Source organism: Octopus bimaculoides, chromosome 16 (genome assembly GCF_001194135.2).
Source record: "Octopus bimaculoides isolate UCB-OBI-ISO-001 chromosome 16, ASM119413v2, whole genome shotgun sequence".
Lineage (NCBI taxonomy): Eukaryota > Metazoa > Mollusca > Cephalopoda > Octopoda > Octopodidae > Octopus > Octopus bimaculoides.
Genome location: NC_068996.1, coordinates 55,513,457 through 55,524,337, shown reverse-complemented (window position 1 = coordinate 55,524,337; position 10,881 = coordinate 55,513,457).

The window sequence follows — 10,881 nt, the reverse complement described above, 5'->3', positions numbered from 1 at the left end:
TTGTGGGAAAAAAATTGACTTGGAACCCAACAGAGGAAAGAATTTGGATTGTTGAACATGCAAAACTGTCCAGATATTTTATTAGCAACCTCAATTACAACTGAGAAAATTTCTTGAAAACGAAATACCTGTTACCTGACGGTTTCAAAGTGCAGCAGCAACAATGGTGACCGATGTTTACTCCCAAAGGTGATGCAAAAGCACAAAATGGTGATGCAATTCTTGCAATGTAATGTTTTTAGACAATTACTGAGAAAATAATGTGAAATTGGTAATAACTAATTTTGCCCCACTTCCCTGCAGTTATTTCAAGTATTTGACAAAATGATGAAAAGTAGTGAAAAAGAAAGAAAGAAAAAGATTCGATTTAATGAAAATACATGAGCTTAAAATGATCTTTGTGGTTATCATCACTGTCTACAATTCTTTTCCAATTGTTTTCAAATTTGGTAAATGGATTAAGTTTTGTATACTAATTATGAAATTGAAATTCATTTTTGCTATAAATTCATAATTAAAAAGTATTTAGCCTTTAAAATTTGGAAATTTTAGCCAATGAGAAGCAAGTATTTTATACATCACCGTGAAGTTCTGTTAGCATAATAAGCAAAGAAGCACCACATGTTCCATAGCTGATTGGGAAGAACTCTGTTTCCATAGTAACCAAAGATGCTGTGCATGCACACAAGGAGTGTAGCCACCAAATTGATTGTAATCAGAAGGTTGAGAGTACACGGGTATCTTTGAAGTGTGGAAACAAACGCCAATGTCGGACACACCGTTAAATGGTTGACTCTTATCTTTGGGAATTTACGTGGAGAAGAAGATATGAAAATGATAATTTCTTTTATAAAATCCTAGAGCCTACTGCAAACTTTCGTTCTTGAATTTTTAACTAATGTCTGTTTTAAGCAATATTTTGACTCTTATTTCTAGCAACTCATATTGGTTTGCTTATAGCTTTTAAAACTTTAATTTGCTCGTGTATATTTTAATGTTTCGACTGTTATTTCTAGCAACTCCTGTTGGTTTGCTCGTTACTTTTAAATATTTAATGTGCTTGCAACTCTTTTTTTTTTTTTCACTGTTTACTATAGCTAGTTTAATGTTTTGACTAGCCGGTGCCCACCTCCTTCTTGCTACTGTGATATGTTTTCAGACAAGAGGCAGCAAACACACTGTTTTCTGATTGGATGAAAATTCTGAAAATTATCAAATTTTGAATACCTGTAACATTTTTGCAAAATTTTTCTGGAATAAATGGATAACAAATTCGGATTCGGCATCACACTATTACATCTATATGATACATTAAAAAAATTTCTTTAAGATTGTAAAATGGTGCTCGAAATTGTGGTAATTCTAAGGCTGAAAAAAAAATGCTTTGAGCTGTAGAGAGACGTAATTTTATAATTAATACTAAATTCAAAATTTAAACTTTGGAACACATATACAATACTTACTTGCTCTTTCCTAAAATAAAACCACTTTTCAATATCTCACTGCAATAATGAAGTTTACAATGGTAATATACGTGTATGCCTATTTGTGTGTGTGTGTGTGTGTGTGTGTGTGTGTGTGTGTGTGTGTGTGTGTGTGTGTGTGTGTGTGTGTGTGTGTGTGTGTGTGTGTGTGTGTGTGTGTGTGTGTGTGTGTTTGTCTTTAATGGCCAGCGGTCAATCTAAGGTCACTGTGCTCAGTCATGTACCGAAAGAAGGAATTTGATGTTAACTTCTTTCTATCAATTTCTTTATCTGTCGTTATATACATCCATACTCTCACACACACACACACACACACACACACACACACACACACACAAATACACACACATTCACAGATACATACATGGATTCTTTTGAGTCTTTGTTGCTTTCTGTCAATGTCTCAAAAGGAACTATAATTAATTTCCATGGGAATCGTGGCTGTTTTTGGAATGGGTAACAAAGTGTTTTTCAATTGAATGAATTGATGTCACTAACGTAGTCAAAACTGGTTATTTATCAAAAAAAAAAAAAGAGGGTTCATTACATTTTTCACAATATGTTTGTTTATTGCAAGAAAGCCTCTGCATGCAAGATTGCTGAGAGGTGGGAGCTCCCTATATTGAGTGCTGCATGCCCTTCATGGCAGGAAGGCCCTATATCTGTGGATGCCTGGAGCAACTGCCCTCTTCGATCCTCTATAAATCCGGCCCTGGCCACAGCCCAATGACTGATATAGTGAAAGATAAAAGATTTAAAAGTTAATGAATACACAGTTGTCAATAACAAAGTCCTTCTCAATGTGTTTGAATGGTATTTTAAATGACAACTGCAGATTGAAACGAGAATATATTATTTGCAAAAATAGAAACTGACAACAATTGGGGGAAAATCTATATTTATTGCTTTAAGATTTTGATTTCATGAAAATAAAATAAATTCCATTGGAAAATTTGATATCGATTGCAGCTGACGATGTGATTTGAATGGTAGTGAGACATAAATACCTCGTAGTACATTTGAAAAGAATATGTCCTGGAAGAGAATATGTCCTGGAAGAGAATATGTCCTGAAACACATTGCAATGTTCACAGACGACCAATATTGCGTCATTCATGTGGTATTGTTATTAAAACTATTGATAAAACTAAATCATACCACAAATATGATCGTTTGTTTATGAAGTGTTGTGCTGATCGTAAGGAAGAATATGTAAAATGGTGCTCGGAATAAAATTGCTCAGCGAGAACTTTAAACTTTGTTAATATCATAAATGCAATAAAACTTGAGATGGAATAAGTACATAATTTTTTGATGTATTGAAATAAACTGATAGAAGATAGTGTATATAAATTACTGATTCAATTCAATTGTTACATAATTGTACGACTGCGACGACTCGGAAGAAAATACGAAAGTTTGTACAGTGGACGATATTTTGATTACATTGTTGCATGTCTGTACTAGCATTAGGTTAACACATACATTTTTAATCTCAGGTAGGTTCAAACGACACAGTAAATTCACAGCTCTATTCGGTCTGCGATTGGCAGAATAAACAGGCTCCCTTTACTACGTCCAATTGTCACTTATATAATGTGGCTGCGGCCATGTTTAATTGAGTTCCTTCATTTCGTTTCTCTAATAACTCCCGACTTGGTTCTATTGCGTTTGCTCTAGCGTCTCACACAAGAACAACTCTTCGTCCACGTGCGCTGGCAGTACCGACCAAACTCAATGCCGTCATCTCCCATGTTTTCTAGAAAAATTTCTATCGAGTCTCTTTCTATATACACGATGTAGATCTAATGTCTTCACGCATTCATTTACTTTGTATCATCCTCTCGGGATCGATAAAATAAAGTAGCAGTAAACTATTAAGGGCGATACCTAGGCAGACAGATTAAGGCCTAATAGTTTTAGGCTTTCTCGCTAGTTTAGTGAAAGGCTGTTTTCTGCTTGTTGCCTTTGCAGAAATATTCGTAAAAAAATATTGGGTATTGGCGGGAAATGAGATTAATTTATTATTTAAACATTGAGGAACGCTGATATATATTTATCCAATGAACACTTTTGTTATATTATTTTCAATATCTTTAGCATTGGAAATAACCACAGTAGAGTCAGATAATTTGGATTTTAAGATATTAGAAAATAGCATTTATTAACTTTATGGCGGAGAAAGCAAAGCAAAGTGAGGCAGTTTCTCTGGAGTGTAGAATATATTTTCTGGCCCCAATAAGAAAGGATAGTTTTCGTGATATAGTGCTTGCTATGTTGTTGTTCGTCCGATAAAAGTGATCATCAGTGGTTGTGAGACCCAACAACTGTAACGTTCTTGGAGGTTTTAGTTTTGCCTTGTTCATGGTTAGTAGTTGTTGGACTTATTTTTTTCTTATTTGTATAGTGGAAGTGTGTTGATACTTTCATGCTATTGAAGGAGACAATTTTGATATGAATCCATTGGGATGAAGTTTATTGTTATCTAAATTAAATGCTACATCTAAGAAAATGTTTTATGATTGCCATCGATAGTAACTTTCAAATTAAATTCTTTATACAGCTTATTTATTTTTTCTTGAATTTACCCGTTTTTGTCCGTTTGTGGTTTTAAAAATTACTAAACCATTATTTCTATATAGGTCATTTTGAATAAAATTATGACAGAACGCGAATCAGATTAAGAATATACAAGCAGATTAAATTTGAAAATTCTAAATAGATAAATTCAGGAAAAATCCAGTTAAATCAGAATTAAACCAGAATTAAACCAGAAATGATCGTATGCAGTAATCTTAAAATATTTAATTTCATAGATTTAACATTTAATAACATCTAAGAATTTAACTGATAACAATAAATTTCAGCACTAACTTAATCCAAACGATTCAATGTTATATATAGATCATTATACCGATCCACCGCCAACTATTCTTTAGATTCTTACCCATCTCTTACAACAGACTTTTATTCAATTTAATAACCAACCAATATGATTGTGTGCCCTAGCAAATACTTGTTTTTAAAGGGAAAATTAAATATTTGAAAGTTATTCAAGGTATAAAGGCTCAAAGCCAGAAATAATATGATACAATCCTCCCTATTCATTTAATGTCAGCACTTTAATAGGGGAAAATATTCCTAAAATTTATACATTTTGATTTTCCTATATGGTACAAATGCAGAAAGAAATATAACCTTAACTCACCTAAAATTAACTCCTTAACGATAAATAACCGCACTAAAAGTTTCCCATCAAAATTCTAAGAAAATAGATAATGTAAAATATCTAGACTCCACTAATAGCAAAATCCCAAATCAACATATCTTCTTGCAATGGTAAATGTCTTGAAAATTACTATATTTAAACTATTATAATTACAAGCTAATCTAAATACACATTGTATCCATTATATTCATACAACAAATCTATTCAATTTTAGGCTTTATCGACATGATTATATTTTTAGAAGCATTCAAGGTAACTCTGATATGGCACTCACCAATGTTATTTGATATCTGAAGATATTTGATATCTGAATATATCCTAGGATATCATATGGAATATCTTAGATTCCATGAACAGCTATCGACAATCTGATACCTTCTCACATTTTTATTCACGAGAAAAATCGTTCTTATCATACACTGCTCTATCACTAAACAAGAATATATCCCTGTTCACTTAAGAGAAGCTTTCTATATAAATGTCACAACGATTTATCATCAACATAGACATTTTAAAATGAAGCTAATGGAATTTCAACGGTAATTATAATACAGATATGAATTATAAAGACTCACTGTATACATAAACATTCATGTATTTTTCGCACATTACCTGATGAACCAGAGATAGGTGAAGTTATGCGTCTAACTTGGTGCGTGTGTGTGCGTGCGTGTGCGTGTGTGTGTGTGTGTATGTGTGTGTGCCTGTGTACCTGTGAGTGTGTGTGTGTGTGTGTGTGTGTGTGTGTGTTTGAGAAAGAGAGCTGTCAAGTTACAGGTGTTTAAGATTAACATCAGCAATATTGATCACACCAATATCGATACAGAGTTCAAATCTTTTCTTTCTTTCATCCTTCTGGGGTCGATAAAATAAATACTGGTTAATTAGCGGGATCGATATAATTGACTGATTGACTGATTGACGAGTTACCAAAGAATCAACCAATATCACCAAAGCAACATCATAAACACGATTAAGAACAATTAGAAATAACAACATCAACAATAACAATAATTCACAGCCACAAAAAAAAAAGACCACCAATCGCTGAAAACTCGCAACCACAGCAACAAAAGACACAAACGTAACGGCAACCATAACAAACAAAACAAAGAATCATGAAAAGAAATAAAAAGAAAAACAACAAAAACGAAAACAACGAAACAATGACATCAAAATTCATGCACACAACAAACTTCCCCTCCTCTTCTGCTTTCTCTTCCTTAATGGAGACCATAAAACAACTCGAAGACAAAAGACAAAGATATTTTGAGGAATTCCTCTTTAAAACATCAGCAAATAGATTTCTGGTGAAAACATTACCAGGAAATTTTTGTGGTTTTGCTGGGTGAAAAATCCCATATGACGTGAGTATTTTCCAAAAAATAACAGCCAAAGAAACTTTTGGAAGAGGTTTTAAAAGGTCTATCTCTCTAAGAAGAGATGATCAACAGTTATTCAAGACAAAGGTGACATGTTTCATTCTTCTCAGTAAAACATGGTCGTAGCTAGAGTAAATTGTAACCTGAAGGGTTGCCTAGTAGCAATATCATTTGCTTAACGACCGGATAAAGATGGCTATCAACGTGACCGAGATTTCCTGCACACAATCGCTTATATTTTTAATCAATGATTGTGAATCGTTTGCAATTTTTGGTTGGTTAGAATCGATCTGGATAGCAGTATTGTTTTGGAAAGGTCTGGTGACGAGGAACGGATGATTTTCCTAGATCCTGATAGTAAGACAGTGTCTTTAGAATAGTGTCTGTTTATATTCTGATTTAGGCAGTGCAACCGATATTCTTCAGACGCCTAGAATCATTCCTGTGAACGTTTCGCGCGTTAGCGCTGTTGGATGACAAAACCGGCATCTTTAGACATACGTTGGGATTAAGCAGGAATAAGTGACAGGAGGGTTGGCCCTACAAAACTGCCCAAGCACGTCCAACGATCTGACAAGTACGACTGGATTTCCCAAATATGTCTATTGGATAAATTGCGTCGAGTTGTCAAGATCATATCTAGACACAGCATTTGTTGCTGAGTCAACAAATTGGGGTAGCGTAAGACGTACACAATTTTGGCTATTCGACCATACCGATCACAAGTCTGTAGGACTCACACATGGGGGATCGATCACCGGAAGCTGAATACGTCGTTCTTGGTACGGAAACTGCTGTGAGTAGATTAGTAAAGTAAATTAAATATAGTTGATGCGGACAGTTGTCACCAATGCATGGTAGGTCTCTCAAAAGAACCATCAGTGAAGAATCGATAAGGTATAACAGAGAAGTAATGATAGAAAATAATAATAGACTGAAAAAGAGTAGCCACGAGATTAGAAGAAGTTATTAAAGAAGGTATCGCGGTCGATAAGTGAGCAGTGAAAATGAACTTGAACAGTTTTTAGTACAAGAAGCACGATATGTGTCAGAGCTAAGAAAAAAGGCAAATACTCTTAGACAAGAGGGAACAAAAAACTGTTAGACGGACCTGAGGTAGCAGAGAAGTTACGGCAAATTCATGGTTTACTCTTCAAGTGACCATGACGGGCGCACGCTGATCGAACCCAGACATATGAGTACGGCTTTCTAGCAGTATTCTACAGAACTGTTTGAAGGTAATAATGGATTAAAGACGATGAACTTTAGTGCTGTTCTCGATAGCCTGCCGCAGCTCTTTACAGAGGATATGGAATATTGTGAAATATCCGATAACGGCAGCTAAAATATGGTTGGTGGTGATTGGTTGGTTTGGATGGTGTATTCAACATTATGAATACATACTAGACTTGTATGTTCCTCCATCCATCTCCAGGTAGAAGTCTACCGCAAATGGCAACACGCAAGCAAAGGCAAATCATCAACAGTTTCCGGCCCATATATTTGCTGGACGCAGAGTCTAAGTTTTTGAACAATTTTCTGACGAAGAAATGTGGTCGGGGGCGCATTCCAGACAAATATATCTACGGTAGCATCTACCTTACGTAATACGTTGAAGAGAAGGTGGATAATAAACCTTGAGTCGTTGGGGTTTGTGATCAATTTGGCTTTATCCAGGGTCGTCGGTACTTGGCAGCGGTCCTCAGAGTGGTTGGTTTCCAATTTGAAGGGACTAGATTGCTTCATCCCAGAAAGACATCTCTTTAGTGGTCTAACCACATAACCACCAAGCAGAACTATTGAATCGCATACTCGGTCCATAAAGCGTTTCCAATCATACTACTCCTCTATGTTTTAGCTTTTAAGTCATTTCTGCGAAAGCTGGAGTCGCAAAAAAGCGTCCAACTCGAACTAGGATGTAGAAGGTCTATTTCGGCATATGAAGAAGACAAACTCACCATGACTGAAATTGAAGAGTTCCATATTAAAAGAAAGTTGAGGTGGTAAGTGGGGCTTGCATTTTGGCACCTGAAGTGTTAAGATCCCGCAATAGCGTCTTGGATTGTTGTACCGACAGTACGTGGGATTTGGTTCGAGCTAAACCTCCAGGTGGCTAAGAATTAATGAGTAGGGTGGTGAGACTCACCTAGCAATCCCCCGACAACTTATCCTCGAAATCTCGGGCAGAGGTGAAGAACACCTACATTGACTCCGTTATCTATCGATTGCAAATTTTTGTGTTTTATCCCAAATTTCAACTGACAAGATTAGAACTTCTGCAGAGAAACGCTCCACTGGTTTTCATTTGATGCCAACCTATTCTGCACGTGGTGTTGGTATGTCGAGGCTAATGATACGCTGGTAAGTACTGAGGCTGGCATATCTGAAACGATTTGCGGATGGTGAATAAGTGAGGATTCCGTTTGTCAGGGATGTCTTTCCGTAGCATGTTTCTTTGACGGAGCCATCATGCAAAAGAAAGGAAGAACGAAACAAATAAACAAACAAAAAAAAAAAGAAATAAAACAAGCGTCTTGCATCTTGGATGTTGTCAGACGCTCTCAGCTGTCTGACGGTAGCCACGCAGGTGGTTCGTCAATCCATGCAATTTACAGAGGGTTCGTGGTGGATTAAGAGCAACGAAATTTTCGGAGAGGCTGGAGGATGTTGACGAAGATTAATTGAACATACTTTCAGCCTGGGGGCTATGGAAAATTTCCTGAAATCCTTGCATTCGCAGTGCTGTTGAGGATGTAGCAAGTATTTTCACAGTTCGCTTGTTTAAGTTTAAATGGGTCTATAAATGGTCAAGGTGAAGTGTGGTGAAACCATCTAATAACGACTCAGATCAGAAGGATGAAATAATACATATAATGTGCAAGTTGGAAAAGAGAAAGGCACAACCGAATAGAAGGTTTAAGAGAGAGATTTATTGATTTGTTAATTTGTGTCTGTGTTCGCGTCATGTATACAGAATAATAGACAGGCCATCATGAGAACAAAGTGTTTGTATATGAATGTATGTACGCGTGCGTGTTAAGTACATATAAGAATAGCAATGAAGAAGGAGACAGTGAAAGAGTCTATAATGAGAAGTTAGACGGATGTTCATAGATACAAGAATGAGAAATACCAGTTCGTAGTCAATTGTACACGGTGATAAAAATACTGTATCAAGAAGTTGTGGCGATGACGCAGAGCCGGTTGCGGTACGTGTTGTATGAAGTTGTGGTTGTAATGCTGCTGCCTGGGTCACGTGTACAGGAGTTCTCGCAGGTTGTATATTCGCTGTTAACCATGGGGAAGTAATTCACAAACAGTGCTATGTTGGAACTTGTGCAGTGTTGTTGGTTGAGCTGTATACGTAGAAAGATGTTGTTGACGTCGTTAAGAGGAGGATGGTAGCGACGAAGAAAGAGATTGCCGTAATGCTGTTGGACGGGTGTTGTCGTCTGGCTCACAGGTTGTATATTTCCTGTTGATCTCTGGTAAAGTAATTCACGAACAGCGATGTGTTGAAACCTGGGCGTCTGGCGTTATCGCTAGAACTGGCAGTGTCTTGTGTGGTCAGTGGCTAGACCTTAGTAGGTCTGGAACCAAAGACCTCGAGACGAGGAGAAAGTGGATTTATATAATGAAGAGCAGGCTCAACCGGGATTGTGAACAGGTTGTCTCACGTGATCTTACTTAGGGCTCCGATTGGTTATACGCTGCAGACTGGCGCGACAGAGTAAGAGGCAAATTGCGCCAATATCAACCAATCAGAATAATGGACACAGCGGGGTCCAAATAGCGGCCAAAGGTTAGCTGTTATCTGCTACGTTTGTATATACGTATATATAATAAAGGGGAGAGGAATTTCACAAGCGTGTACGCTACAGATCCATATTGGCTCCTACGCTGGTTTTCTTCAAGTGATCACATGACCAAACCTGTTTGTGCTGATTGGATGCTTTAAGTTATACAATCAGACCACTTGCCAGACCAGAAAAGGGTGGTGCGTTTTGAGCCACCCTACCGCTATAAATAAAGGTTTTTCTCTAAGGGTTCGTAGAGAGGAGAGAATGGTTTACAGAGATTTTTGACGCAATGCTTTGTTCTTTTTCCGCGGACCTCGTTATGTACAAACTGCACGAAGAACCAATGTATTTTAGCTAACAGTATTATTCATGTTGTACCAGTTTGCTGTATCTTCTATAAGTGGAGAAATAAATGTGGCCGTCAATTTTAACTTGTGTCTTCGTATTTCTTGGTGCTCTTTATCATGACACGTTTGAAACCGGAAGATTATAATATAACCAGAGTTGTAGCCATATCACATTCTCCCCATTAAAAGAGCATTGCCGAATGTTGTATCTTTGTTTTGTGTTGAGACAATAAAACAACTCATTGGAGGCGTTAATATGATTTGCCTGTTTTTATTTATTTTACATGTTTATATATGTATATAGCGGAGTGATACACATTGTGCGTATTCACTTTATTCACAGTTCATACTGTCTACTAAATGCGCATAACAAAATAGTGCTAATCATATATGTGTGTGTGTGTGTGTGTGTGTGGAAGGCGCATGGCTCAGTTAGAGCGTCGAAATTACGACCGTGTGGTTGTGAGTTCGAATCCCGGACTGGGCTGCGTGTTGTGTTCTTGAGTAAGCCACTTTATTTCACGTTGCTCCAGTTCACTCAGCCGTAGAAATGTGTTGCGACGTCACAGGTGCCAAGCTGTATCGACATTTGCCTTTCCCTTGGATAACATCGGTGGTGTGGAGAGGGGAGGCTGGTAT